The sequence below is a fragment of the Ambystoma mexicanum genome, unplaced genomic scaffold, assembly GCF_040938575.1.
Source record: "Ambystoma mexicanum isolate Mex_15411 unplaced genomic scaffold, UKY_AmexF1_1 Mex_scaf20, whole genome shotgun sequence".
Taxonomy (NCBI): domain Eukaryota; kingdom Metazoa; phylum Chordata; class Amphibia; order Caudata; family Ambystomatidae; genus Ambystoma; species Ambystoma mexicanum.
Window position 1 is genome coordinate 54,088 of NW_027182434.1, and position 25,457 is coordinate 79,544.

At 51.4% G+C, this 25,457-nt stretch overlaps 8 non-coding genes across 8 annotated transcripts; all 8 read right to left on the bottom strand.

Moving 5' to 3' along the window:
• Positions 1 to 1,010: 1,010 nt before the first annotated feature.
• On the bottom strand, positions 1,011 to 1,082 carry TRNAD-GUC (transfer RNA aspartic acid (anticodon GUC)). Its single transcript has one exon. It is a non-coding gene; the product is annotated as a tRNA-Asp (tRNA).
• A 5,774-nt stretch (positions 1,083 to 6,856) lies between these two features.
• Positions 6,857 to 6,928, bottom strand: TRNAD-GUC (transfer RNA aspartic acid (anticodon GUC)). Its single transcript has one exon. It is a non-coding gene; the product is annotated as a tRNA-Asp (tRNA).
• A 1,396-nt stretch (positions 6,929 to 8,324) lies between these two features.
• On the bottom strand, positions 8,325 to 8,396 carry TRNAD-GUC (transfer RNA aspartic acid (anticodon GUC)). The gene has a single exon. It is a non-coding gene; the product is annotated as a tRNA-Asp (tRNA).
• Positions 8,397 to 9,792: 1,396 nt separating this feature from the next.
• TRNAD-GUC (transfer RNA aspartic acid (anticodon GUC)) lies at positions 9,793 to 9,864 on the bottom strand. The gene has a single exon. It is a non-coding gene; the product is annotated as a tRNA-Asp (tRNA).
• Positions 9,865 to 11,260: 1,396 nt separating this feature from the next.
• On the bottom strand, positions 11,261 to 11,332 carry TRNAD-GUC (transfer RNA aspartic acid (anticodon GUC)). Its single transcript has one exon. It is a non-coding gene; the product is annotated as a tRNA-Asp (tRNA).
• A 2,859-nt stretch (positions 11,333 to 14,191) lies between these two features.
• Positions 14,192 to 14,263, bottom strand: TRNAD-GUC (transfer RNA aspartic acid (anticodon GUC)). Its single transcript has one exon. It is a non-coding gene; the product is annotated as a tRNA-Asp (tRNA).
• Positions 14,264 to 18,578: 4,315 nt separating this feature from the next.
• On the bottom strand, positions 18,579 to 18,650 carry TRNAD-GUC (transfer RNA aspartic acid (anticodon GUC)). Its single transcript has one exon. It is a non-coding gene; the product is annotated as a tRNA-Asp (tRNA).
• A 1,396-nt stretch (positions 18,651 to 20,046) lies between these two features.
• TRNAD-GUC (transfer RNA aspartic acid (anticodon GUC)) lies at positions 20,047 to 20,118 on the bottom strand. Its single transcript has one exon. It is a non-coding gene; the product is annotated as a tRNA-Asp (tRNA).
• Positions 20,119 to 25,457: the final 5,339 nt, after the last annotated feature.

Consider the following 25,457-nt stretch of genomic DNA (forward strand, 5'->3'; position numbering starts at 1 on the left):
TCTCCCACCTTGCCTCATGGTCTCCCCTCCTCTGCGCACCTGACAGTTTGCCTGCCCTTCCACTGCCTGTCTCCAGACTTTCCAAGGAGAAAAGGCAAAGCACTAAAGCGGGCCGGGCAACGGGTCAAGTTCCGCTTTCGGCGACTAGCAGGGAGGTAGCGTGGCCGAGCGGTCTAAGGTGCTGGATTAAGGCTCCAGTCTCTTCGGAGGCGTGGGTTCAAATCCCACCGCTGCCACTTTTCCTGGCCTTGCATTTTAAAGAAGAACGTAACGTTGACCTCTTCCTTCATTAGTGCCACCTCTGTCGCAATGAGCAAGCGGATGGTATGCCACACCCTGCAGGAAAAAGGTTTCGCTTCTGACGTCTTGCTTTTCTGGACATCCAGTCTCAAGTTTCCCATCTGGAACGGCGCTCCCTGCTGCTTTGTGAAGGCTTGCTGCAAGAGCCTTCGAAACCCAGGAGCTCTTGCGTTGAGCTGTGACGCGTCCTGGGAAGACCTCCCGTTGCAGCGGAATGAGCCCCACTTCCAGGGCGTGCTGGTAGCAAATTTCCCACAGCCCACAGGGAGCAAACGATCCCAGGTGTGATGTATCACCAGGAGAGGCTGAGATGAGAGTAAGGGTTCACGCGTGTGCCCGGACCGAGGTTAATGATGGGATTAGAGCTAGGGTTAGATGCAGGGAAAGAGTGAGAGTTATAATTAGGGATAAAGCTAACAGGTGATCATTACTCGTCATGTAACATGATACAAAGGGTCAGAAGAGGAACTGATTCAGGGTTACAATTTGGACTTCGCAGACAACAGGAGCACTAAATGGTGCTGAGGGGGACTCAATAAAGTGGACCGGCCGCCTAATGTAAGCAATTGTGCACAAATATTGTACGATGACTAGCGTTGCCGGTGCTTTTTTCTTAAAGAGTCAGTTCTTGGCACCCATTCCCTACTTGACTCAGCCTAATCTTCAAGAATATTTGTCAAGAACTAAAAAAAATCCAGAAAAGGTTTAACCTCCCCGTCGGGGAATTGAACCCCGGTCTCCCGCGTGACAGGCGGGGATACTGACCACTATACTAACGAGGAGACGTGAGGGCATGAAATGAACAGCTGCTGATGTCTGCACAGCATCCAGCGACCACCTAGATGGCCTAGGGGGTCTCATTTTCCCCCGTCAAACGGCTTGCCCGATCTAAGGCTAATTTCTTTCTTTTTATCGGCACCAGGCTTAAAACTCAGTTTAAGGCGATAGTTCCGGGCTATGTTTGACTCCAGAGTTGAATCTGTCATCCCGCATTTCCTCAGCAAATCAAGCTACCCATCTCAAGTCTCATGAGCTGAGGACGGCAAAGTCCCTGTGGGCTTAGGACAGTCAAAGAAACCCCTGGGCTGCATGCTAAGCCCCTTTTCGGCTTCACTTTCCGAATCCTGCCCTAGCTTGCGATTAGTTTTTTCCTCACTTCTTGCCCCCATCTCCCACCTTGCCTCATGGTCTCCCCTCCTCTGCGCACCTGACAGTTTGCCTGCCCTTCCACTGCCTGTCTCCAGACTTTCCAAGGAGAAAAGGCAAAGCACTAAAGCGGGCCGGGCAACGGGTCAAGTTCCGCTTTCGGCGACTAGCAGGGAGGTAGCGTGGCCGAGCGGTCTAAGGCGCTGGATTAAGGCTCCAGTCTCTTCGGAGGCGTGGGTTCAAATCCCACCGCTGCCACTTTTCCTGGCCTTGCATTTTAAAGAAGAACGTAACGTTGACCTCTTCCTTCATTAGTGCCACCTCTGTCGCAATGAGCAAGCGGATGGTATGCCACACCCTGCAGGAAAAAGGTTTCGCTTCTGACGTCTTGCTTTTCTGGACATCCAGTCTCAAGTTTCCCATCTGGAACGGCGCTCCCTGCTGCTTTGTGAAGACTTGCTGCAAGAGCCTTCGAAACCCAGGAGCTCTTGCGTTGAGCTGTGACGCGTCCTGGGAAGACCTCCCGTTGCAGCGGAATGAGCCCCACTTCCAGGGCGTGCTGGTAGCAAATTTCCCACAGCCCACAGGGAGCAAACGATCCCAGGTGTGATGTATCACCAGGAGAGGCTGAGATGAGAGTAAGGGTTCACGCGTGTGCCCGGACCGAGGTTAATGATGGGATTAGAGCTAGGGTTAGATGCAGGGAAAGAGTGAGAGTTATAATTAGGGATAAAGCTAACAGGTGATCATTACTCGTCATGTAACATGATACAAAGGGTCAGAAGAGGAACTGATTCAGGGTTACAATTTGGACTTCGCAGACAACAGGAGCACTAAATGGTGCTGAGGGGGACTCAATAAAGTGGACCGGCCGCCTAATGTAAGCAATTGTGCACAAATATTGTACGATGACTAGCGTTGCCGGTGCTTTTTTCTTAAAGAGTCAGTTCTTGGCACCCATTCCCTACTTGACTCAGCCTAATCTTCAAGAATATTTGTCAAGAACTAAAAAAAATCCAGAAAAGGTTTAACCTCCCCGTCGGGGAACCCCGGTCTCCCGCGTGACAGGCGGGGATACTGACCACTATACTAACGAGGAGACGTGAGGGCATGAAATGAACAGCTGCTGATGTCTGCACAGCATCCAGCGACCACCTAGATGGCCTAGGGGGTCTCATTTTCCCCCGTCAAACGGCTTGCCCGATCTAAGGCTAATTTCTTTCTTTTTATCGGCACCAGGCTTAAAACTCAGTTTAAGGCGATAGTTCCGGGCTATGTTTGACTCCAGAGTTGAATCTGTCATCCCGCATTTCCTCAGCAAATCAAGCTACCCATCTCAAGTCTCATGAGCTGAGGACGGCAAAGTCCCTGTGGGCTTAGGACAGTCAAAGAAACCCCTGGGCTGCATGCTAAGCCCCTTTTCGGCTTCACTTTCCGAATCCTGCCCTAGCTTGCGATTAGTTTTTTTCTCACTTCTTGCCCCCATCTCCCACCTTGCCTCATGGTCTCCCCTCCTCTGCGCACCTGACAGTTTGCCTGCCCTTCCACTGCCTGTCTCCAGACTTTCCAAGGAGAAAAGGCAAAGCACTAAAGCGGGCCGGGCAACGGGTCAAGTTCCGCTTTCGGCGACTAGCAGGGAGGTAGCGTGGCCGAGCGGTCTAAGGCGCTGGATTAAGGCTCCAGTCTCTTCGGAGGCGTGGGTTCAAATCCCACCGCTGCCACTTTTCCTGGCCTTGCATTTTAAAGAAGAACGTAACGTTGACCTCTTCCTTCATTAGTGCCACCTCTGTCGCAATGAGCAAGCGGATGGTATGCCACACCCTGCAGGAAAAAGGTTTCGCTTCTGACGTCTTGCTTTTCTGGACATCCAGTCTCAAGTTTCCCATCTGGAACGGCGCTCCCTGCTGCTTTGTGAAGGCTTGCTGCAAGAGCCTTCGAAACCCAGGAGCTCTTGCGTTGAGCTGTGACGCGTCCTGGGAAGACCTCCCGTTGCAGCGGAATGAGCCCCACTTCCAGGGCGTGCTGGTAGCAAATTTCCCACAGCCCACAGGGAGCAAACGATCCCAGGTGTGATGTATCACCAGGAGAGGCTGAGATGAGAGTAAGGGTTCACGCGTGTGCCCGGACCGAGGTTAATGATGGGATTAGAGCTAGGGTTAGATGCAGGGAAAGAGTGAGAGTTATAATTAGGGATAAAGCTAACAGGTGATCATTACTCGTCATGTAACATGATACAAAGGGTCAGAAGAGGAACTGATTCAGGGTTACAATTTGGACTTCGCAGACAACAGGAGCACTAAATGGTGCTGAGGGGGACTCAATAAAGTGGACCGGCCGCCTAATGTAAGCAATTGTGCACAAATATTGTACGATGACTAGCGTTGCCGGTGCTTTTTTCTTAAAGAGTCAGTTCTTGGCACCCATTCCCTACTTGACTCAGCCTAATCTTCAAGAATATTTGTCAAGAACTAAAAAAAATCCAGAAAAGGTTTAACCTCCCCGTCGGGGAATTGAACCCCGGTGACAGGCGGGGATACTGACCACTATACTAACGAGGAGACGTGAGGGCATGAAATGAACAGCTGCTGATGTCTGCACAGCATCCAGCGACCACCTAGATGGCCTAGGGGGTCTCATTTTCCCCCGTCAAACGGCTTGCCCGATCTAAGGCTAATTTCTTTCTTTTTATCGGCACCAGGCTTAAAACTCAGTTTAAGGCGATAGTTCCGGGCTATGTTTGACTCCAGAGTTGAATCTGTCATCCCGCATTTCCTCAGCAAATCAAGCTACCCATCTCAAGTCTCATGAGCTGAGGACGGCAAAGTCCCTGTGGGCTTAGGACAGTCAAAGAAACCCCTGGGCTGCATGCTAAGCCCCTTTTCGGCTTCACTTTCCGAATCCTGCCCTAGCTTGCGATTAGTTTTTTTCTCACTTCTTGCCCCCATCTCCCACCTTGCCTCATGGTCTCCCCTCCTCTGCGCACCTGACAGTTTGCCTGCCCTTCCACTGCCTGTCTCCAGACTTTCCAAGGAGAAAAGGCAAAGCACTAAAGCGGGCCGGGCAACGGGTCAAGTTCCGCTTTCGGCGACTAGCAGGGAGGTAGCGTGGCCGAGCGGTCTAAGGCGCTGGATTAAGGCTCCAGTCTCTTCGGAGGCGTGGGTTCAAATCCCACCGCTGCCACTTTTCCTGGCCTTGCATTTTAAAGAAGAACGTAACGTTGACCTCTTCCTTCATTAGTGCCACCTCTGTCGCAATGAGCAAGCGGATGGTATGCCACACCCTGCAGGAAAAAGGTTTCGCTTCTGACGTCTTGCTTTTCTGGACATCCAGTCTCAAGTTTCCCATCTGGAACGGCGCTCCCTGCTGCTTTGTGAAGGCTTGCTGCAAGAGCCTTCGAAACCCAGGAGCTCTTGCGTTGAGCTGTGACGCGTCCTGGGAAGACCTCCCGTTGCAGCGGAATGAGCCCCACTTCCAGGGCGTGCTGGTAGCAAATTTCCCACAGCCCACAGGGAGCAAACGATCCCAGGTGTGATGTATCACCAGGAGAGGCTGAGATGAGAGTAAGGGTTCACGCGTGTGCCCGGACCGAGGTTAATGATGGGATTAGAGCTAGGGTTAGATGCAGGGAAAGAGTGAGAGTTATAATTAGGGATAAAGCTAACAGGTGATCATTACTCGTCATGTAACATGATACAAAGGGTCAGAAGAGGAACTGATTCAGGGTTACAATTTGGACTTCGCAGACAACAGGAGCACTAAATGGTGCTGAGGGGGACTCAATAAAGTGGACCGGCCGCCTAATGTAAGCAATTGTGCACAAATATTGTACGATGACTAGCGTTGCCGGTGCTTTTTTCTTAAAGAGTCAGTTCTTGGCACCCATTCCCTACTTGACTCAGCCTAATCTTCAAGAATATTTGTCAAGAACTAAAAAAAATCCAGAAAAGGTTTAACCTCCCCGTCGGGGGTCTCCCGCGTGACAGGCGGGGATACTGACCACTATACTAACGAGGAGACGTGAGGGCATGAAATGAACAGCTGCTGATGTCTGCACAGCATCCAGCGACCACCTAGATGGCCTAGGGGGTCTCATTTTCCCCCGTCAAACGGCTTGCCCGATCTAAGGCTAATTTCTTTCTTTTTATCGGCACCAGGCTTAAAACTCAGTTTAAGGCGATAGTTCCGGGCTATGTTTGACTCCAGAGTTGAATCTGTCATCCCGCATTTCCTCAGCAAATCAAGCTACCCATCTCAAGTCTCATGAGCTGAGGACGGCAAAGTCCCTGTGGGCTTAGGACAGTCAAAGAAACCCCTGGGCTGCATGCTAAGCCCCTTTTCGGCTTCACTTTCCGAATCCTGCCCTAGCTTGCGATTAGTTTTTTTCTCACTTCTTGCCCCCAACTCCCACCTTGCCTCATGGTCTCCCCTCCTCTGCGCACCTGACAGTTTGCCTGCCCTTCCACTGCCTGTCTCCAGACTTTCCAAGGAGAAAAGGCAAAGCACTAAAGCGGGCCGGGCAACGGGTCAAGTTCCGCTTTCGGCGACTAGCAGGGAGGTAGCGTGGCCGAGCGGTCTAAGGTGCTGGATTAAGGCTCCAGTCTCTTCGGAGGCGTGGGTTCAAATCCCACCGCTGCCACTTTTCCTGGCCTTGCATTTTAAAGAAGAACGTAACGTTGACCTCTTCCTTCATTAGTGCCAGCTCTGTCGCAATGAGCAAGCGGATGGTATGCCACACCCTGCAGGAAAAAGGTTTCGCTTCTGACGTCTTGCTTTTCTGGACATCCAGTCTCAAGTTTCCCATCTGGAACGGCGCTCCCTGCTGCTTTGTGAAGGCTTGCTGCAAGAGCCTTCGAAACCCAGGAGCTCTTGCGTTGAGCTGTGACGCGTCCTGGGAAGACCTCCCGTTGCAGCGGAATGAGCCCCACTTCCAGGGCGTGCTGGTAGCAAATTTCCCACAGCCCACAGGGAGCAAACGATCCCAGGTGTGATGTATCACCAGGAGAGGCTGAGATGAGAGTAAGGGTTCACGCGTGTGCCCGGACCGAGGTTAATGATGGGATTAGAGCTAGGGTTAGATGCAGGGAAAGAGTGAGAGTTATAATTAGGGATAAAGCTAACAGGTGATCATTACTCGTCATGTAACATGATACAAAGGGTCAGAAGAGGAACTGATTCAGGGTTACAATTTGGACTTCGCAGACAACAGGAGCACTAAATGGTGCTGAGGGGGACTCAATAAAGTGGACCGGCCGCCTAATGTAAGCAATTGTGCACAAATATTGTACGATGACTAGCGTTGCCGGTGCTTTTTTCTTAAAGAGTCAGTTCTTGGCACCCATTCCCTACTTGACTCAGCCTAATCTTCAAGAATATTTGTCAAGAACTAAAAAAAATCCAGAAAAGGTTTAACCTCCCCGTCGGGGAATTGAACCCCGGTCTCCCGCGTGACAGGCGGGGATACTGACCACTATACTAACGAGGAGACGTGAGGGCATGAAATGAACAGCTGCTGATGTCTGCACAGCATCCAGCGACCACCTAGATGGCCTAGGGGGTCTCATTTTCCCCCGTCAAACGGCTTGCCCGATCTAAGGCTAATTTCTTTCTTTTTATCGGCACCAGGCTTAAAACTCAGTTTAAGGCGATAGTTCCGGGCTATGTTTGACTCCAGAGTTGAATCTGTCATCCCGCATTTCCTCAGCAAATCAAGCTACCCATCTCAAGTCTCATGAGCTGAGGACGGCAAAGTCCCTGTGGGCTTAGGACAGTCAAAGAAACCCCTGGGCTGCATGCTAAGCCCCTTTTCGGCTTCACTTTCCGAATCCTGCCCTAGCTTGCGATTAGTTTTTTTCTCACTTCTTGCCCCCATCTCCCACCTTGCCTCATGGTCTCCCCTCCTCTGCGCACCTGACAGTTTGCCTGCCCTTCCACTGCCTGTCTCCAGACTTTCCAAGGAGAAAAGGCAAAGCACTAAAGCGGGCCGGGCAACGGGTCAAGTTCCGCTTTCGGCGACTAGCAGGGAGGTAGCGTGGCCGAGCGGTCTAAGGCGCTGGATTAAGGCTCCAGTCTCTTCGGAGGCGTGGGTTCAAATCCCACCGCTGCCACTTTTCCTGGCCTTGCATTTTAAAGAAGAACGTAACGTTGACCTCTTCCTTCATTAGTGCCACCTCTGTCGCAATGAGCAAGCGGATGGTATGCCACACCCTGCAGGAAAAAGGTTTCGCTTCTGACGTCTTGCTTTTCTGGACATCCAGTCTCAAGTTTCCCATCTGGAACGGCGCTCCCTGCTGCTTTGTGAAGGCTTGCTGCAAGAGCCTTCGAAACCCAGGAGCTCTTGCGTTGAGCTGTGACGCGTCCTGGGAAGACCTCCCGTTGCAGCGGAATGAGCCCCACTTCCAGGGCGTGCTGGTAGCAAATTTCCCACAGCCCACAGGGAGCAAACGATCCCAGGTGTGATGTATCACCAGGAGAGGCTGAGATGAGAGTAAGGGTTCACGCGTGTGCCCGGACCGAGGTTAATGATGGGATTAGAGCTAGGGTTAGATGCAGGGAAAGAGTGAGAGTTATAATTAGGGATAAAGCTAACAGGTGATCATTACTCGTCATGTAACATGATACAAAGGGTCAGAAGAGGAACTGATTCAGGGTTACAATTTGGACTTCGCAGACAACAGGAGCACTAAATGGTGCTGAGGGGGACTCAATAAAGTGGACCGGCCGCCTAATGTAAGCAATTGTGCACAAATATTGTACGATGACTAGCGTTGCCGGTGCTTTTTTCTTAAAGAGTCAGTTCTTGGCACCCATTCCCTACTTGACTCAGCCTAATCTTCAAGAATATTTGTCAAGAACTAAAAAAAATCCAGAAAAGGTTTAACCTCCCCGTCGGGGAATTGAACCCCGGTCTCCCGCGTGACAGGCGGGGATACTGACCACTATACTAACGAGGAGACGTGAGGGCATGAAATGAACAGCTGCTGATGTCTGCACAGCATCCAGCGACCACCTAGATGGCCTAGGGGGTCTCATTTTCCCCCGTCAAACGGCTTGCCCGATCTAAGGCTAATTTCTTTCTTTTTATCGGCACCAGGCTTAAAACTCAGTTTAAGGCGATAGTTCCGGGCTATGTTTGACTCCAGAGTTGAATCTGTCATCCCGCATTTCCTCAGCAAATCAAGCTACCCATCTCAAGTCTCATGAGCTGAGGACGGCAAAGTCCCTGTGGGCTTAGGACAGTCAAAGAAACCCCTGGGCTGCATGCTAAGCCCCTTTTCGGCTTCACTTTCCGAATCCTGCCCTAGCTTGCGATTAGTTTTTTTCTCACTTCTTGCCCCCATCTCCCACCTTGCCTCATGGTCTCCCCTCCTCTGCGCACCTGACAGTTTGCCTGCCCTTCCACTGCCTGTCTCCAGACTTTCCAAGGAGAAAAGGCAAAGCACTAAAGCGGGCCGGGCAACGGGTCAAGTTCCGCTTTCGGCGACTAGCAGGGAGGTAGCGTGGCCGAGCGGTCTAAGGCGCTGGATTAAGGCTCCAGTCTCTTCGGAGGCGTGGGTTCAAATCCCACCGCTGCCACTTTTCCTGGCCTTGCATTTTAAAGAAGAACGTAACGTTGACCTCTTCCTTCATTAGTGCCACCTCTGTCGCAATGAGCAAGCGGATGGTATGCCACACCCTGCAGGAAAAAGGTTTCGCTTCTGACGTCTTGCTTTTCTGGACATCCAGTCTCAAGTTTCCCATCTGGAACGGCGCTCCCTGCTGCTTTGTGAAGACTTGCTGCAAGAGCCTTCGAAACCCAGGAGCTCTTGCGTTGAGCTGTGACGCGTCCTGGGAAGACCTCCCGTTGCAGCGGAATGAGCCCCACTTCCAGGGCGTGCTGGTAGCAAATTTCCCACAGCCCACAGGGAGCAAACGATCCCAGGTGTGATGTATCACCAGGAGAGGCTGAGATGAGAGTAAGGGTTCACGCGTGTGCCCGGACCGAGGTTAATGATGGGATTAGAGCTAGGGTTAGATGCAGGGAAAGAGTGAGAGTTATAATTAGGGATAAAGCTAACAGGTGATCATTACTCGTCATGTAACATGATACAAAGGGTCAGAAGAGGAACTGATTCAGGGTTACAATTTGGACTTCGCAGACAACAGGAGCACTAAATGGTGCTGAGGGGGACTCAATAAAGTGGACCGGCCGCCTAATGTAAGCAATTGTGCACAAATATTGTACGATGACTAGCGTTGCCGGTGCTTTTTTCTTAAAGAGTCAGTTCTTGGCACCCATTCCCTACTTGACTCAGCCTAATCTTCAAGAATATTTGTCAAGAACTAAAAAAAATCCAGAAAAGGTTTAACCTCCCCGTCGGGGAATTGAACCCCGGTCTCCCGCGTGACAGGCGGGGATACTGACCACTATACTAACGAGGAGACGTGAGGGCATGAAATGAACAGCTGCTGATGTCTGCACAGCATCCAGCGACCACCTAGATGGCCTAGGGGGTCTCATTTTCCCCCGTCAAACGGCTTGCCCGATCTAAGGCTAATTTCTTTCTTTTTATCGGCACCAGGCTTAAAACTCAGTTTAAGGCGATAGTTCCGGGCTATGTTTGACTCCAGAGTTGAATCTGTCATCCCGCATTTCCTCAGCAAATCAAGCTACCCATCTCAAGTCTCATGAGCTGAGGACGGCAAAGTCCCTGTGGGCTTAGGACAGTCAAAGAAACCCCTGGGCTGCATGCTAAGCCCCTTTTCGGCTTCACTTTCCGAATCCTGCCCTAGCTTGCGATTAGTTTTTTTCTCACTTCTTGCCCCCATCTCCCACCTTGCCTCATGGTCTCCCCTCCTCTGCGCACCTGACAGTTTGCCTGCCCTTCCACTGCCTGTCTCCAGACTTTCCAAGGAGAAAAGGCAAAGCACTAAAGCGGGCCGGGCAACGGGTCAAGTTCCGCTTTCGGCGACTAGCAGGGAGGTAGCGTGGCCGAGCGGTCTAAGGCGCTGGATTAAGGCTCCAGTCTCTTCGGAGGCGTGGGTTCAAATCCCACCGCTGCCACTTTTCCTGGCCTTGCATTTTAAAGAAGAACGTAACGTTGACCTCTTCCTTCATTAGTGCCAGCTCTGTCGCAATGAGCAAGCGGATGGTATGCCACACCCTGCAGGAAAAAGGTTTCGCTTCTGACGTCTTGCTTTTCTGGACATCCAGTCTCAAGTTTCCCATCTGGAGCGGCGCTCCCTGCTGCTTTGTGAAGGCTTGCTGCAAGAGCCTTCGAAACCCAGGAGCTCTTGCGTTGAGCTGTGACGCGTCCTGGGAAGACCTCCCGTTGCAGCGGAATGAGCCCCACTTCCAGGGCGTGCTGGTAGCAAATTTCCCACAGCCCACAGGGAGCAAACGATCCCAGGTGTGATGTATCACCAGGAGAGGCTGAGATGAGAGTAAGGGTTCACGCGTGTGCCCGGACCGAGGTTAATGATGGGATTAGAGCTAGGGTTAGATGCAGGGAAAGAGTGAGAGTTATAATTAGGGATAAAGCTAACAGGTGATCATTACTCGTCATGTAACATGATACAAAGGGTCAGAAGAGGAACTGATTCAGGGTTACAATTTGGACTTCGCAGACAACAGGAGCACTAAATGGTGCTGAGGGGGACTCAATAAAGTGGACCGGCCGCCTAATGTAAGCAATTGTGCACAAATATTGTACGATGACTAGCGTTGCCGGTGCTTTTTTCTTAAAGAGTCAGTTCTTGGCACCCATTCCCTACTTGACTCAGCCTAATCTTCAAGAATATTTGTCAAGAACTAAAAAAAATCCAGAAAAGGTTTAACCTCCCCGTCGGGGAATTGAACCCCGGTCTCCCGCGTGACAGGCGGGGATACTGACCACTATACTAACGAGGAGACGTGAGGGCATGAAATGAACAGCTGCTGATGTCTGCACAGCATCCAGCGACCACCTAGATGGCCTAGGGGGTCTCATTTTCCCCCGTCAAACGGCTTGCCCGATCTAAGGCTAATTTCTTTCTTTTTATCGGCACCAGGCTTAAAACTCAGTTTAAGGCGATAGTTCCGGGCTATGTTTGACTCCAGAGTTGAATCTGTCATCCCGCATTTCCTCAGCAAATCAAGCTACCCATCTCAAGTCTCATGAGCTGAGGACGGCAAAGTCCCTGTGGGCTTAGGACAGTCAAAGAAACCCCTGGGCTGCATGCTAAGCCCCTTTTCGGCTTCACTTTCCGAATCCTGCCCTAGCTTGCGATTAGTTTTTTTCTCACTTCTTGCCCCCATCTCCCACCTTGCCTCATGGTCTCCCCTCCTCTGCGCACCTGACAGTTTGCCTGCCCTTCCACTGCCTGTCTCCAGACTTTCCAAGGAGAAAAGGCAAAGCACTAAAGCGGGCCGGGCAACGGGTCAAGTTCCGCTTTCGGCGACTAGCAGGGAGGTAGCGTGGCCGAGCGGTCTAAGGCGCTGGATTAAGGCTCCAGTCTCTTCGGAGGCGTGGGTTCAAATCCCACCGCTGCCACTTTTCCTGGCCTTGCATTTTAAAGAAGAACGTAACGTTGACCTCTTCCTTCATTAGTGCCACCTCTGTCGCAATGAGCAAGCGGATGGTATGCCACACCCTGCAGGAAAAAGGTTTCGCTTCTGACGTCTTGCTTTTCTGGACATCCAGTCTCAAGTTTCCCATCTGGAACGGCGCTCCCTGCTGCTTTGTGAAGGCTTGCTGCAAGAGCCTTCGAAACCCAGGAGCTCTTGCGTTGAGCTGTGACGCGTCCTGGGAAGACCTCCCGTTGCAGCGGAATGAGCCCCACTTCCAGGGCGTGCTGGTAGCAAATTTCCCACAGCCCACAGGGAGCAAACGATCCCAGGTGTGATGTATCACCAGGAGAGGCTGAGATGAGAGTAAGGGTTCACGCGTGTGCCCGGACCGAGGTTAATGATGGGATTAGAGCTAGGGTTAGATGCAGGGAAAGAGTGAGAGTTATAATTAGGGATAAAGCTAACAGGTGATCATTACTCGTCATGTAACATGATACAAAGGGTCAGAAGAGGAACTGATTCAGGGTTACAATTTGGACTTCGCAGACAACAGGAGCACTAAATGGTGCTGAGGGGGACTCAATAAAGTGGACCGGCCGCCTAATGTAAGCAATTGTGCACAAATATTGTACGATGACTAGCGTTGCCGGTGCTTTTTTCTTAAAGAGTCAGTTCTTGGCACCCATTCCCTACTTGACTCAGCCTAATCTTCAAGAATATTTGTCAAGAACTAAAAAAAATCCAGAAAAGGTTTAACCTCCCCGTCAGGGAACCCCGGTCTCCCGCGTGACAGGCGGGGATACTGACCACTATACTAACGAGGAGACGTGAGGGCATGAAATGAACAGCTGCTGATGTCTGCACAGCATCCAGCGACCACCTAGATGGCCTAGGGGGTCTCATTTTCCCCCGTCAAACGGCTTGCCCGATCTAAGGCTAATTTCTTTCTTTTTATCGGCACCAGGCTTAAAACTCAGTTTAAGGCGATAGTTCCGGGCTATGTTTGACTCCAGAGTTGAATCTGTCATCCCGCATTTCCTCAGCAAATCAAGCTACCCATCTCAAGTCTCATGAGCTGAGGACGGCAAAGTCCCTGTGGGCTTAGGACAGTCAAAGAAACCCCTGGGCTGCATGCTAAGCCCCTTTTCGACTTCACTTTCCGAATCCTGCCCTAGCTTGCGATTAGTTTTTTTCTCACTTCTTGCCCCCATCTCCCACCTTGCCTCATGGTCTCCCCTCCTCTGCGCACCTGACAGTTTGCCTGCCCTTCCACTGCCTGTCTCCAGACTTTCCAAGGAGAAAAGGCAAAGCACTAAAGCGGGCCGGGAAACGGGTCAAGTTCCGCTTTCGGCGACTAGCAGGGAGGTAGCGTGGCCGAGCGGTCTAAGGCGCTGGATTAAGGCTCCAGTCTCTTCGGAGGCGTGGGTTCAAATCCCACCGCTGCCACTTTTCCTGGCCTTGCATTTTAAAGAAGAACGTAACGTTGACCTCTTCCTTCATTAGTGCCACCTCTGTCGCAATGAGCAAGCGGATGGTATGCCACACCCTGCAGGAAAAAGGTTTCGCTTCTGACGTCTTGCTTTTCTGGACATCCAGTCTCAAGTTTCCCATCTGGAACGGCGCTCCCTGCTGCTTTGTGAAGGCTTGCTGCAAGAGCCTTCGAAACCCAGGAGCTCTTGCGTTGAGCTGTGACGCGTCCTGGGAAGACCTCCCGTTGCAGCGGAATGAGCCCCACTTCCAGGGCGTGCTGGTAGCAAATTTCCCACAGCCCACAGGGAGCAAACGATCCCAGGTGTGATGTATCACCAGGAGAGGCTGAGATGAGAGTAAGGGTTCACGCGTGTGCCCGGACCGAGGTTAATGATGGGATTAGAGCTAGGGTTAGATGCAGGGAAAGAGTGAGAGTTATAATTAGGGATAAAGCTAACAGGTGATCATTACTCGTCATGTAACATGATACAAAGGGTCAGAAGAGGAACTGATTCAGGGTTACAATTTGGACTTCGCAGACAACAGGAGCACTAAATGGTGCTGAGGGGGACTCAATAAAGTGGACTGGCCGCCTAATGTAAGCAATTGTGCACAAATATTGTACGATGACTAGCGTTGCCGGTGCTTTTTTCTTAAAGAGTCAGTTCTTGGCACCCATTCCCTACTTGACTCAGCCTAATCTTCAAGAATATTTGTCAAGAACTAAAAAAAATCCAGAAAAGGTTTAACCTCCCCGTCGGGGAATTGAACCCCGGTCTCCCGCGTGACAGGCGGGGATACTGACCACTATACTAACGAGGAGACGTGAGGGCATGAAATGAACAGCTGCTGATGTCTGCACAGCATCCAGCGACCACCTAGATGGCCTAGGGGGTCTCATTTTCCCCCGTCAAACGGCTTGCCCGATCTAAGGCTAATTTCTTTCTTTTTATCGGCACCAGGCTTAAAACTCAGTTTAAGGCGATAGTTCCGGGCTATGTTTGACTCCAGAGTTGAATCTGTCATCCCGCATTTCCTCAGCAAATCAAGCTACCCATCTCAAGTCTCATGAGCTGAGGACGGCAAAGTCCCTGTGGGCTTAGGACAGTCAAAGAAACCCCTGGGCTGCATGCTAAGCCCCTTTTCGGCTTCACTTTCCGAATCCTGCCCTAGCTTGCGATTAGTTTTTTTCTCACTTCTTGCCCCCAACTCCCACCTTGCCTCATGGTCTCCCCTCCTCTGCGCACCTGACAGTTTGCCTGCCCTTCCACTGCCTGTCTCCAGACTTTCCAAGGAGAAAAGGCAAAGCACTAAAGCGGGCCGGGCAACGGGTCAAGTTCCGCTTTCGGCGACTAGCAGGGAGGTAGCGTGGCCGAGCGGTCTAAGGTGCTGGATTAAGGCTCCAGTCTCTTCGGAGGCGTGGGTTCAAATCCCACCGCTGCCACTTTTCCTGGCCTTGCATTTTAAAGAAGAACGTAACGTTGACCTCTTCCTTCATTAGTGCCAGCTCTGTCGCAATGAGCAAGCGGATGGTATGCCACACCCTGCAGGAAAAAGGTTTCGCTTCTGACGTCTTGCTTTTCTGGACATCCAGTCTCAAGTTTCCCATCTGGAACGGCGCTCCCTGCTGCTTTGTGAAGACTTGCTGCAAGAGCCTTCGAAACCCAGGAGCTCTTGCGTTGAGCTGTGACGCGTCCTGGGAAGACCTCCCGTTGCAGCGGAATGAGCCCCACTTCCAGGGCGTGCTGGTAGCAAATTTCCCACAGCCCACAGGGAGCAAACGATCCCAGGTGTGATGTATCACCAGGAGAGGCTGAGATGAGAGTAAGGGTTCACGCGTGTGCCCGGACCGAGGTTAATGATGGGATTAGAGCTAGGGTTAGATGCAGGGAAAGAGTGAGAGTTATAATTAGGGATAAAGCTAACAGGTGATCATTACTCGTCATGTAACATGATACAAAGGGTCAGAAGAGGAACTGATTCAGGGTTACAATTTGGACTTCGCAGACAACAGGAGCACTAAATGGTGCTGAGGGGGACTCAATAAAGTGGACCGGCCGCCTAATGTAAGCAATTGTGCACAAATATTGTACGATGACTAGCGTTGCCGGTGCTTTTTTCTTAAAGAGTCAGTTCTTGGCACCCATTCCCTACTTGACTCAGCCTAATCTTCAAGAATATTTGTCAAGAACTAAAAAAAATCCAGAAAAGGTTTAACCTCCCCGTCGGGGAACCCCGGTCTCCCGCGTGACAGGCGGGGATACTGACCACTATACTAACGAGGAGACGTGAGGGCATGAAATGAACAGCTGCTGATGTCTGCACAGCATCCAGCGACCACCTAGATGGCCTAGGGGGTCTCATTTTCCCCCGTCAAACGGCTTGCCCGATCTAAGGCTAATTTCTTTCTTTTTATCGGCACCAGGCTTAAAACTCAGTTTAAGGCGATAGTTCCGGGCTATGTTTGACTCCAGAGTTGAATCTGTCATCCCGCATTTCCTCAGCAAATCAAGCTACCCATCTCAAGTCTCATGAGCTGAGGACGGCAAAGTCCCTGTGGGCTTAGGACAGTCAAAGAAACCCCTGGGCTGCATGCTAAGCCCCTTTTCGGCTTCACTTTCCGAATCCTGCCCTAGCTTGCGATTAGTTTTTTTCTCACTTCTTGCCCCCAACTCCCACCTTGCCTCATGGTCTCCCCTCCTCTGCGCACCTGACAGTTTGCCTGCCCTTCCACTGCCTGTCTCCAGACTTTCCAAGGAGAAAAGGCAAAGCACTAAAGCGGGCCGGGCAACGGGTCAAGTTCCGCTTTCGGCGACTAGCAGGGAGGTAGCGTGGCCGAGCGGTCTAAGGCGCTGGATTAAGGCTCCAGTCTCTTCGGAGGCGTGGGTTCAAATCCCACCGCTGCCACTTTTCCTGGCCTTGCATTTTAAAGAAGAACGTAACGTTGACCTCTTCCTTCATTAGTGCCAGCTCTGTCGCAATGAGCAAGCGGATGGTATGCCACACCCTGCAGGAAAAAGGTTTCGCTTCTGACGTCTTGCTTTTCTGGACATCCAGTCTCAAGTTTCCCATCTGGAACGGCGCTCCCTGCTGCTTTGTGAAGGCTTGCTGCAAGAGCCTTCGAAACCCAGGAGCTCTTGCGTTGAGCTGTGACGCGTCCTGGGAAGACCTCCCGTTGCAGCGGAATGAGCCCCACTTCCAGGGCGTGCTGGTAGCAAATTTCCCACAGCCCACAGGGAGCAAACGATCCCAGGTGTGATGTATCACCAGGAGAGGCTGAGATGAGAGTAAGGGTTCACGCGTGTGCCCGGACCGAGGTTAATGATGGGATTAGAGCTAGGGTTAGATGCAGGGAAAGAGTGAGAGTTATAATTAGGGATAAAGCTAACAGGTGATCATTACTCGTCATGTAACATGATACAAAGGGTCAGAAGAGGAACTGATTCAGGGTTACAATTTGGACTTCGCAGACAACAGGAGCACTAAATGGTGCTGAGGGGGACTCAATAAAGTGGACCGGCCGCCTAATGTAAGCAATTGTGCACAAATATTGTACGATGACTAGCGTTGCCGGTGCTTTTTTCTTAAAGAGTCAGTTCTTGGCACCCATTCCCTACTTGACTCAGCCTAATCTTCAAGAATATTTGTCAAGAACTAAAAAAAATCCAGAAAAGGTTTAACCTCCCCGTCGGGGGTCTCCCGCGTGACAGGCGGGGATACTGACCACTATACTAACGAGGAGACGTGAGGGCATGAAATGAACAGCTGCTGATGTCTGCACAGCATCCAGCGACCACCTAGATGGCCTAGGGGGTCTCATTTTCCCCCGTCAAACGGCTTGCCCGATCTAAGGCTAATTTCTTTCTTTTTATCGGCACCAGGCTTAAAACTCAGTTTAAGGCGATAGTTCCGGGCTATGTTTGACTCCAGAGTTGAATCTGTCATCCCGCATTTCCTCAGCAAATCAAGCTACCCATCTCAAGTCTCATGAGCTGAGGACGGCAAAGTCCCTGTGGGCTTAGGACAGTCAAAGAAACCCCTGGGCTGCATGCTAAGCCCCTTTTCGGCTTCACTTTCCGAATCCTGCCCTAGCTTGCGATTAGTTTTTTTCTCACTTCTTGCCCCCAACTCCCACCTTGCCTCATGGTCTCCCCTCCTCTGCGCACCTGACAGTTTGCCTGCCCTTCCACTGCCTGTCTCCAGACTTTCCAAGGAGAAAAGGCAAAGCACTAAAGCGGGCCGGGCAACGGGTCAAGTTCCGCTTTCGGCGACTAGCAGGGAGGTAGCGTGGCCGAGCGGTCTAAGGTGCTGGATTAAGGCTCCAGTCTCTTCGGAGGCGTGGGTTCAAATCCCACCGCTGCCACTTTTCCTGGCCTTGCATTTTAAAGAAGAACGTAACGTTGACCTCTTCCTTCATTAGTGCCAGCTCTGTCGCAATGAGCAAGCGGATGGTATGCCACACCCTGCAGGAAAAAGGTTTCGCTTCTGACGTCTTGCTTTTCTGGACATCCAGTCTCAAGTTTCCCATCTGGAACGGCGCTCCCTGCTGCTTTGTGAAGGCTTGCTGCAAGAGCCTTCGAAACCCAGGAGCTCTTGCGTTGAGCTGTGACGCGTCCTGGGAAGACCTCCCGTTGCAGCGGAATGAGCCCCACTTCCAGGGCGTGCTGGTAGCAAATTTCCCACAGCCCACAGGGAGCAAACGATCCCAGGTGTGATGTATCACCAGGAGAGGCTGAGATGAGAGTAAGGGTTCACGCGTGTGCCCGGACCGAGGTTAATGATGGGATTAGAGCTAGGGTTAGATGCAGGGAAAGAGTGAGAGTTATAATTAGGGATAAAGCTAACAGGTGATCATTACTCGTCATGTAACATGATACAAAGGGTCAGAAGAGGAACTGATTCAGGGTTACAATTTGGACTTCGCAGACAACAGGAGCACTAAATGGTGCTGAGGGGGACTCAATAAAGTGGACCGGCCGCCTAATGTAAGCAATTGTGCACAAATATTGTACGATGACTAGCGTTGCCGGTGCTTTTTTCTTAAAGAGTCAGTTCTTGGCACCCATTCCCTACTTGACTCAGCCTAATCTTCAAGAATATTTGTCAAGAACTAAAAAAAATCCAGAAAAGGTTTAACCTCCCCGTCGGGGAATTGAACCCCGGTCTCCCGCGTGACAGGCGGGGATACTGACCACTATACTAACGAGGAGACGTGAGGGCATGAAATGAACAGCTGCTGATGTCTGCACAGCATCCAGCGACCACCTAGATGGCCTAGGGGGTCTCATTTTCCCCCGTCAAACGGCTTGCCCGATCTAAGGCTAATTTCTTTCTTTTTATCGGCACCAGGCTTAAAACTCAGTTTAAGGCGATAGTTCCGGGCTATGTTTGACTCCAGAGTTGAATCTGTCATCCCGCATTTCCTCAGCAAATCAAGCTACCCATCTCAAGTCTCATGAGCTGAGGACGGCAAAGTCCCTGTGGGCTTAGGACAGTCAAAGAAACCCCTGGGCTGCATGCTAAGCCCCTTTTCGGCTTCACTTTCCGAATCCTGCCCTAGCTTGCGATTAGTTTTTTTCTCACTTCTTGCCCCCATCTCCCACCTTGCCTCATGGTCTCCCCTCCTCTGCGCACCTGACAGTTTGCCTGCCCTTCCACTGCCTGTCTCCAGACTTTCCAAGGAGAAAAGGCAAAGCACTAAAGCGGGCCGGGCAACGGGTCAAGTTCCGCTTTCGGCGACTAGCAGGGAGGTAGCGTGGCCGAGCGGTCTAAGGTGCTGGATTAAGGCTCCAGTCTCTTCGGAGGCGTGGGTTCAAATCCCACCGCTGCCACTTTTCCTGGCCTTGCATTTTAAAGAAGAACGTAACGTTGACCTCTTCCTTCATTAGTGCCACCTCTGTCGCAATGAGCAAGCGGATGGTATGCCACACCCTGCAGGAAAAAGGTTTCGCTTCTGACGTCTTGCTTTTCTGGACATCCAGTCTCAAGTTTCCCATCTGGAACGGCGCTCCCTGCTGCTTTGTGAAGGCTTGCTGCAAGAGCCTTCGAAACCCAGGAGCTCTTGCGTTGAGCTGTGACGCGTCCTGGGAAGACCTCCCGTTGCAGCGGAATGAGCCCCACTTCCAGGGCGTGCTGGTAGCAAATTTCCCACAGCCCACAGGGAGCAAACGATCCCAGGTGTGATGTATCACCAGGAGAGGCTGAGATGAGAGTAAGGGTTCACGCGTGTGCCCGGACCGAGGTTAATGATGGGATTAGAGCTAGGGTTAGATGCAGGGAAAGAGTGAGAGTTATAATTAGGGATAAAGCTAACAGGTGATCATTACTCGTCATGTAACATGATACAAAGGGTCAGAAGAGGAACTGATTCAGGGTTACAATTTGGACTTCGCAGACAACAGGAGCACTAAATGGTGCTGAGGGGGACTCAATAAAGTGGACCGGCCGCCTAATGTAAGCAATTGTGCACAAATATTGTACGATGACTAGCGTTGCCGGTGCTTTTTTCTTAAAGAGTCAGTTCTTGGCACCCATTCCCTACTTGACTCAGCCTAATCTTCAAGAATATTTGTCAAGAACTAAAAAAAATCCAGAAAAGGTTTAACCTCCCCGTCGGGGAATTGAACCCCGGTCTCCCGCGTGACAGGCGGGGATACTGACCACTATACTAACGAGGAGACGTGAGGGCATGAAATGAACAGCTGCTGATGTCTGCACAGCATCCAGCGACCACCTAGATGGCCTAGGGGGTCTCATTTTCCCCCGTCAAACGGCTTGCCCGATCTAAGGCTAATTTCTTTCTTTTTATCGGCACCAGGCTTAAAACTCAGTTTAAGGCGATAGTTCCGGGCTATGTTTGACTCCAGAGTTGAATCTGTCATCCCGCATTTCCTCAGCAAATCAAGCTACCCATCTCAAGTCTCATGAGCTGAGGACGGCAAAGTCCCTGTGGGCTTAGGACAGTCAAAGAAACCCCTGGGCTGCATGCTAAGCCCCTTTTCGGCTTCACTTTCCGAATCCTGCCCTAGCTTGCGATTAGTTTTTTTCTCACTTCTTGCCCCCATCTCCCACCTTGCCTCATGGTCTCCCCTCCTCTGCGCACCTGACAGTTTGCCTGCCCTTCCACTGCCTGTCTCCAGACTTTCCAAGGAGAAAAGGCAAAGCACTAAAGCGGGCCGGGCAACGGGTCAAGTTCCGCTTTCGGCGACTAGCAGGGAGGTAGCGTGGCCGAGCGGTCTAAGGCGCTGGATTAAGGCTCCAGTCTCTTCGGAGGCGTGGGTTCAAATCCCACCGCTGCCACTTTTCCTGGCCTTGCATTTTAAAGAAGAACGTAACGTTGACCTCTTCCTTCATTAGTGCCACCTCTGTCGCAATGAGCAAGCGGATGGTATGCCACACCCTGCAGGAAAAAGGTTTCGCTTCTGACGTCTTGCTTTTCTGGACATCCAGTCTCAAGTTTCCCATCTGGAACGGCGCTCCCTGCTGCTTTGTGAAGACTTGCTGCAAGAGCCTTCGAAACCCAGGAGCTCTTGCGTTGAGCTGTGACGCGTCCTGGGAAGACCTCCCGTTGCAGCGGAATGAGCCCCACTTCCAGGGCGTGCTGGTAGCAAATTTCCCACAGCCCACAGGGAGCAAACGATCCCAGGTGTGATGTATCACCAGGAGAGGCTGAGATGAGAGTAAGGGTTCACGCGTGTGCCCGGACCGAGGTTAATGATGGGATTAGAGCTAGGGTTAGATGCAGGGAAAGAGTGAGAGTTATAATTAGGGATAAAGCTAACAGGTGATCATTACTCGTCATGTAACATGATACAAAGGGTCAGAAGAGGAACTGATTCAGGGTTACAATTTGGACTTCGCAGACAACAGGAGCACTAAATGGTGCTGAGGGGGACTCAATAAAGTGGACCGGCCGCCTAATGTAAGCAATTGTGCACAAATATTGTACGATGACTAGCGTTGCCGGTGCTTTTTTCTTAAAGAGTCAGTTCTTGGCACCCATTCCCTACTTGACTCAGCCTAATCTTCAAGAATATTTGTCAAGAACTAAAAAAAATCCAGAAAAGGTTTAACCTCCCCGTCGGGGAACCCCGGTCTCCCGCGTGACAGGCGGGGATACTGACCACTATACTAACGAGGAGACTTGAGGGCATGAAATGAACAGCTGCTGATGTCTGCACAGCATCCAGCGACCACCTAGATGGCCTAGGGGGTCTCATTTTCCCCCGTCAAACGGCTTGCCCGATCTAAGGCTAATTTCTTTCTTTTTATCGGCACCAGGCTTAAAACTCAGTTTAAGGCGATAGTTCCGGGCTATGTTTGACTCCAGAGTTGAATCTGTCATCCCGCATTTCCTCAGCAAATCAAGCTACCCATCTCAAGTCTCATGAGCTGAGGACGGCAAAGTCCCTGTGGGCTTAGGACAGTCAAAGAAACCCCTGGGCTGCATGCTAAGCCCCTTTTCGGCTTCACTTTCCGAATCCTGCCCTAGCTTGCGATTAGTTTTTTTCTCACTTCTTGCCCCCATCTCCCACCTTGCCTCATGGTCTCCCCTCCTCTGCGCACCTGACAGTTTGCCTGCCCTTCCACTGCCTGTCTCCAGACTTTCCAAGGAGAAAAGGCAAAGCACTAAAGCGGGCCGGGCAACGGGTCAAGTTCCGCTTTCGGCGACTAGCAGGGAGGTAGCGTGGCCGAGCGGTCTAAGGCGCTGGATTAAGGCTCCAGTCTCTTCGGAGGCGTGGGTTCAAATCCCACCGCTGCCACTTTTCCTGGCCTTGCATTTTAAAGAAGAACGTAACGTTGACCTCTTCCTTCATTAGTGCCACCTCTGTCGCAATGAGCAAGCGGATGGTATGCCACACCCTGCAGGAAAAAGGTTTCGCTTCTGACGTCTTGCTTTTCTGGACATCCAGTCTCAAGTTTCCCATCTGGAACGGCGCTCCCTGCTGCTTTGTGAAGGCTTGCTGCAAGAGCCTTCGAAACCCAGGAGCTCTTGCGTTGAGCTGTGACGCGTCCTGGGAAGACCTCCCGTTGCAGCGGAATGAGCCCCACTTCCAGGGCGTGCTGGTAGCAAATTTCCCACAGCCCACAGGGAGCAAACGATCCCAGGTGTGATGTATCACCAGGAGAGGCTGAGATGAGAGTAAGGGTTCACGCGTGTGCCCGGACCGAGGTTAATGATGGGATTAGAGCTAGGGTTAGATGCAGGGAAAGAGTGAGAGTTATAATTAGGGATAAAGCTAACAGGTGATCATTACTCGTCATGTAACATGATACAAAGGGTCAGAAGAGGAACTGATTCAGGGTTACAATTTGGACTTCGCAGACAACAGGAGCACTAAATGGTGCTGAGGGGGACTCAATAAAGTGGACCGGCCGCCTAATGTAAGCAATTGTGCACAAATATTGTACGATGACTAGCGTTGCCGGTGCTTTTTTCTTAAAGAGTCAGTTCTTGGCACCCATTCCCTACTTGACTCAGCCTAATCTTCAAGAATATTTGTCAAGAACTAAAAAAAATCCAGAAAAGGTTTAACCTCCCCATCGTCTCCCGCGTGACAGGCGGGGATACTGACCACTATACTAACGAGGAGACGTGAGGGCATGAAATGAACAGCTGCTGATGTCTGCACAGCATCCAGCGACCACCAAGATGGCCTAGGGGGTCTCATTTTCCCCCGTCAAACGGCTTGCCCGATCTAAGGCTAATTTCTTTCTTTTTATCGGCACCAGGCTTAAAACTCAGTTTAAGGCGATAGTTCCGGGCTATGTTTGACTCCAGAGTTGAATCTGTCATCCCGCATTTCCTCAGCAAATCAAGCTACCCATCTCAAGTCTCATGAGCTGAGGACGGCAAAGTTCCTGTGGGCTTAGGACAGTCAAAGAAACCCCTGGGCTGCATGCTAAGCCCCTTTTCGGCTTCACTTTCCGAATCCTGCCCTAGCTTGCGATTAGTTTTTTTCTCACTTCTTGCCCCCAACTCCCACCTTGCCTCATGGTCTCCCCTCCTCTGCGCACCTGACAGTTTGCCTGCCCTTCCACTGCCTGTCTCCAGACTTTCCAAGGAGAAAAGGCAAAGCACTAAAGCGGGCCGGGCAACGGGTCAAGTTCCGCTTTCGGCGACTAGCAGGGAGGTAGCGTGGCCGAGCGGTCTAAGGTGCTGGATTAAGGCTCCAGTCTCTTCGGAGGCGTGGGTTCAAATCCCACCGCTGCCACTTTTCCTGGCCTTGCATTTTAAAGAAGAACGTAACGTTGACCTCTTCCTTCATTAGTGCCAGCTCTGTCGCAATGAGCAAGCGGATGGTATGCCACACCCTGCAGGAAAAAGGTTTCGCTTCTGACGTCTTGCTTTTCTGGACATCCAGTCTCAAGTTTCCCATCTGGAACGGCGCTCCCTGCTGCTTTGTGAAGGCTTGCTGCAAGAGCCTTCGAAACCCAGGAGCTCTTGCGTTGAGCTGTGACGCGTCCTGGGAAGACCTCCCGTTGCAGCGGAATGAGCCCCACTTCCAGGGCGTGCTGGTAGCAAATTTCCCACAGCCCACAGGGAGCAAACGATCCCAGGTGTGATGTATCACCAGGAGAGGCTGAGATGAGAGTAAGGGTTCACGCGTGTGCCCGGACCGAGGTTAATGATGGGATTAGAGCTAGGGTTAGATGCAGGGAAAGAGTGAGAGTTATAATTAGGGATAAAGCTAACAGGTGATCATTACTCGTCATGTAACATGATACAAAGGGTCAGAAGAGGAACTGATTCAGGGTTACAATTTGGACTTCGCAGACAACAGGAGCACTAAATGGTGCTGAGGGGGACTCAATAAAGTGGACCGGCCGCCTAATGTAAGCAATTGTGCACAAATATTGTACGATGACTAGCGTTGCCGGTGCTTTTTTCTTAAAGAGTCAGTTCTTGGCACCCATTCCCTACTTGACTCAGCCTAATCTTCAAGAATATTTGTCAAGAACTAAAAAAAATCCAGAAAAGGTTTAACCTCCCCGTCGGGGGTCTCCCGCGTGACAGGCGGGGATACTGACCACTATACTAACGAGGAGACGTGAGGGCATGAAATGAACAGCTGCTGATGTCTGCACAGCATCCAGCGACCACCTAGATGGCCTAGGGGGTCTCATTTTCCCCCGTCAAACGGCTTGCCCGATCTAAGGCTAATTTCTTTCTTTTTATCGGCACCAGGCTTAAAACTCAGTTTAAGGCGATAGTTCCGGGCTATGTTTGACTCCAGAGTTGAATCTGTCATCCCGCATTTCCTCAGCAAATCAAGCTACCCATCTCAAGTCTCATGAGCTGAGGACGGCAAAGTCCCTGTGGGCTTAGGACAGTCAAAGAAACCCCTGGGCTGCATGCTAAGCCCCTTTTCGGCTTCACTTTCCGAATCCTGCCCTAGCTTGCGATTAGTTTTTTTCTCACTTCTTGCCCCCAACTCCCACCTTGCCTCATGGTCTCCCCTCCTCTGCGCACCTGACAGTTTGCCTGCCCTTCCACTGCCTGTCTCCAGACTTTCCAAGGAGAAAAGGCAAAGCACTAAAGCGGGCCGGGCAACGGGTCAAGTTCCGCTTTCGGCGACTAGCAGGGAGGTAGCGTGGCCGAGCGGTCTAAGGTGCTGGATTAAGGCTCCAGTCTCTTCGGAGGCGTGGGTTCAAATCCCACCGCTGCCACTTTTCCTGGCCTTGCATTTTAAAGAAGAACGTAACGTTGACCTCTTCCTTCATTAGTGCCAGCTCTGTCGCAATGAGCAAGCGGATGGTATGCCACACCCTGCAGGAAAAAGGTTTCGCTTCTGACGTCTTGCTTTTCTGGACATCCAGTCTCAAGTTTCCCATCTGGAACGGCGCTCCCTGCTGCTTTGTGAAGGCTTGCTGCAAGAGCCTTCGAAACCCAGGAGCTCTTGCGTTGAGCTGTGACGCGTCCTGGGAAGACCTCCCGTTGCAGCGGAATGAGCCCCACTTCCAGGGCGTGCTGGTAGCAAATTTCCCACAGCCCACAGGGAGCAAACGATCCCAG